This window comes from Triticum dicoccoides, chromosome 2A (genome assembly GCF_002162155.2).
Source record: "Triticum dicoccoides isolate Atlit2015 ecotype Zavitan chromosome 2A, WEW_v2.0, whole genome shotgun sequence".
Taxonomy (NCBI): Eukaryota; Viridiplantae; Streptophyta; class Magnoliopsida; order Poales; family Poaceae; genus Triticum; species Triticum dicoccoides.
In genome coordinates this window covers 772,652,474-772,656,993 of record NC_041382.1, presented here as the reverse complement: position 1 = coordinate 772,656,993, position 4,520 = coordinate 772,652,474, and positions in this window count along the sequence as shown.

Genomic DNA, 4,520 nt, shown 5'->3' with positions numbered 1-4,520 from the left:
GGATGATCATCTACTAGGGAGACTGTCTTGGCAAATTTTCAGCTCAAATGGAGGAGCTTAGATGGCACTTGCTTTGCGAAATACCACATCACGCAGAAATATGGATGTTGAAGCTGGGCTCAAATGGATAAATGGATTGAGCTGAAATTTTGTGGAGTATGGTCATTTGGGCATAGTAAAGCACTATAAAAAGTTTATACCATTTGGATAATCCTAGCTTGTACTTCCTTCACAAAGCTTCTCTCTGGATAGAAATTTGAAAATTTGCTAAGGAAGATTTAAATGGAAAATGGAGCTGAATATTGGAATGTGGCAATGAATTGGATGTGTAAGATGGCACAAAAAGTTTGAGGACAATAGGAGGTGTCTAGATAGTACTTTCTTTGCAATGTGCCAATCTGGACAGAAAATAGAAATTGAAGCTGGGCTTACATAAATGATTGGATTATGCTGAAATTTGTTGTAGGGAGTTTATATGGTCAGGATAATGTCCTGGTAAATTGAAAGTAATTATAAAGAAATATAAAAGGTAGTTGCTTCACAAACTGGAAATATTACCAAAAACAAAGATTCAATGTTGAGCTTACATGGATTGTCAGATAGAGCTAAAAATTTGTGTAGAGATATGACTTTGGTATATAGAATATGTGGAAAAAATTCAACTCATTACGATATTCCTATCTAGTACTTCCTTCACAAAGCTTCTAGCTGAACAGAAACTTTGGAAATTTTCTGAGGAAGATTTACTAGGCAAATAGAGCTGAATATTGGCATGTGCCAATGCTTTGGATATGTAATATTGACCAAAAAGTTTGAGGGCAATAGGAGGGGTATAGATAGCACTTGCTTTGCAATGTGCCAATCTGGACAGAAAATAAAAATTGAAGCTGGGCTCGCATAGATGATTTTATTGAGCTGCAATTTGGAGGAGGGTGATAATTTGGGAATATGAAGGCACTGTATAAATTTCATGCCATTTGCATATATAAAAATGGTACTTCCTTCACAATGCTCTCCACTAACCAGAAAATTGGGAAAATATTGAGGGAAAATGGTTATATGAGATGAGCTAAAATTTGGTGGAGGGGGGTTCTATGGGCAGGGTCATGTCCTGGTAAATTTTCAGCAATTGTAAAGCAATATAAAATATAGTTGCTTCACAAACTGAAAATATTACTAGAAACAAAGATTGGATGGTGAGCTCTCATGGATTATTAGATGGAGCTAAAATTTTGTGGAGAGATATTATATGGGCATATAGAAGATGTGGCAAAAATTCAACTCATTAGGATATGCATAGATAGTACTTCCTTCACAAAGCTTCTAGCTGAACAAAAACTTTGGAAATTTGCCGAGGAACATTTACTAGGAGAATGGAGCTGAATTTTTTCATGAGACAATGATTTGGATAGGAAAGAGTGCCCAGAATTTTTTAGGGCAATCAAGAATATATAAATAGCACTTCCTTCACAAAGTGTTGTTCTGAATATAATAGGAAAATGAATATTGTTGAATTATATTTGAACTAGGTGAGGAAGGTTTTTTACATATTTGACGAAGATATGATCCAAAGAATTTATGAGAATTTTTTGGGAATTTTGGGAATAACAGAAATATAGGTTGCTTCACAACCTAGGGCAAAAATTGACACATGGACATGACACATAGGCAAAACTAATGAGGTGGCGCCTAGTCATAGCAACGCGCCACAATTACAAGGTTATGACCATTTATATTGGTCGTGATCAGCTAGAAATAAGGCAGTGGACCAGTGTTGTCTGCTTTACGACCATTTTGTGTAAGGAAATTACGACCTTTCTGACCAAAATGGTCATTATAGTTTAGGGTTAGGAGCCCTCCAAACAGCTTACGACCAATTGGTCTCAAATGCTCGTAGATTTATGACCATTTCTTCCAGGGTCATTGACAGAAGGTCACGAGTTGACATATTTATTGTAGTGTGAGTACATACATTGACAAGATTTTGAAGGAGTTCAAAATGGATCAGTCAAAGAAGGAGTTCTAGCCTGTATTGTAAGGTATGAAGTTGAGTAAGACTCAAAACCCGACCACGGCAGAAGATAGAGAGAGAATGAAATTCATTTCCTATGCCTTAGTCATAGGTTCTATAAAGTATGCCATGATGTGTACCGAACCTGTTGTGTACCTTGCCATGAGTTTGGCAAGGGGGTACAATAGTGATCCAGGAATAGATCACTGGACATCGGTCAAAATGATCCTTAGCTACCTAAGAGGACTAAGGAAATATTTCTCGGTTATGGAGGTGATAAAGAGTTCGTCGTAGAGGGTTACGTCGATGCAAGCTTTAAACACCAATTCAGATGACTATGAGTCTCAATCTGGATACATATTGAATATGGGAGCAATTAGCTAGAGTAGCTCCATGCAGAGCATTGTAGACATAGAAATTTGCAAATTACATATGACTCTGAATGAGGCAGACCCATTGACTAAACTTCTCTCACAAGCAAAACGTGATCACACCTTAGTGCTCTTTGGGTGTTAATGACATGATGATGTGATCTGGATTATTGACTCTAGCAAACCCTTTGGGTGTTGGTCACATGGCGATGTGAACTATGGGTGTTAATCACATGGCGATGTGAACTAGATTATTGACTCTAGCGCAAGTGGGAGATTGAAGGAAATATGCCCTAGAGGCAATAATAAAGTTGTTGTTTTAATTTCCTTATTCACGATAAAGGTTTATTATTCATGCTAGAATTGTACTGGTCGGAAACTTAAATACATGTGTGAATACATAAACAAATACCAGTGTCCCTAGTAAGCCTCTACTAGACTAGCTCGTTGATCAAAGATGGTTAAGGTTTCCTAACCATAGACATGTGTTGTCATTTGATAATGGGATCACATCATTAGGAGAATGATGTGATGGACAAGACCCATCCATTAGCTTAGCATATTGATCGTTCAGTTTATTGCTATTGCTTTCTTCATGTCAAATACATATTCCTTCAACTATGAGATTATGCAACTCCCGGATACCGGAGGAATGCCTTGTGTGCTATGAAATGTCACAACATAATTGGGTGATCATAAAGATGCTCTACAGTTATCTCTGAAGGTGTTTGTTGAGTTGGCATAGATCGAGATTAGGATTTGTCACTAAGAGTATCAGAGAGGTATCTCTAGGCCCTCTCGGTAATACACATCATAAGCTTGCAAGCAAATAACTAAGGAGTTAGTTACGAGGGTGATGTATTACAGAACGAGTAAAGAGACTTGCCGGTAACGAGATTGAACTAGGTATAAAGATACCGACGATCGAATCTCGGGCAAGTAACATACCGATGGACAAAGGGAATTACGTATATTGTCATAATGGTTCGACCGATAAAGATCTTCATTGAACATATAGGAGCCAATATGGGCATCCAGGTTCCGCTGTTGGTTATTGACCGGAGAGGTCTCTCGGTCATGTCTACATAGTTCTCGAACCCGTAGGGTCCGCACGCTTAACGTTCGATGTTGATTTGGTATTATATGAGTTATGTTGTTTGGTGACCGAATGTTGTTCGGAGTCCCGAATGAGATCACGGACATGATGAGGAGCTCCGGAATGGTCCGGAGGTAAAGGTTGATATATAGGACAATGATATTTGGTCTCCAGAATGGTTTCGTAATGCACCGGAAAGTTATCAAAATACTGGAAGGGGTTCCGGAGGCACCGGGAGTGTATTGGTCCTTGTTGGGCCATGTGATGTCCACTACGCAACTTTATTCTTGTAGACTCGTGTTCGGCCTCCAAGCGCAGAGTTTTGCAGGACAGTAGCAATTTTCCCTCAAGTGGATGACCTAAGGTTTATTAGTCCGTGGGAGGTGTAGGATGAAGATGGTCTCTCTCAAGCAACCCTGCAACCAAATAACAAAAAGTCTCTTGTGTCCCCAACACACCAAATACAATGGTAAATTGTATATGTGCACTAGTTCGGCGAAGAGATGGTGATAAAAGTGTAATATGGATAGTAGATATTGATTTTTGTAATAAGAACAATAAAAAACAGCAAGGTAACGAACGATAAAAGTGAGCACAAACGGTATTGCAATGCTTGAAAATAAGGCTTAGGGTCTGTACTTTCGCTAGTGCAATCTCTCAACAATGCTAATATAATTGGATCACATAACCATCCCTCAACGTGTGATGAAGAATCTCTTCAAATTTCCTATCTAGCGAAGAACATAAGAATAAATTGTTTGTAGAGTATGAAACCACCTCAAAGCTATTCTTTCTATTTGATTTATTCAAGAGTTCGTACTAAAAATAACATAAATCTATTCTTTCCGTCCGATTTATTCTAGAGTTCGTATCAAATAAGACCAAAGCAAATTCATATTCATAATACTCAATCCAACACAAAGAACTTCAAAGAGTGCCCCAAGATTTCTACCAGAGAAACAAAGACAAGAACGTGAAACAACCCCTATGCATAGATTACCCCAATGTCACCTCGGGAATCCGCGAGTTGAGTAAAACATAT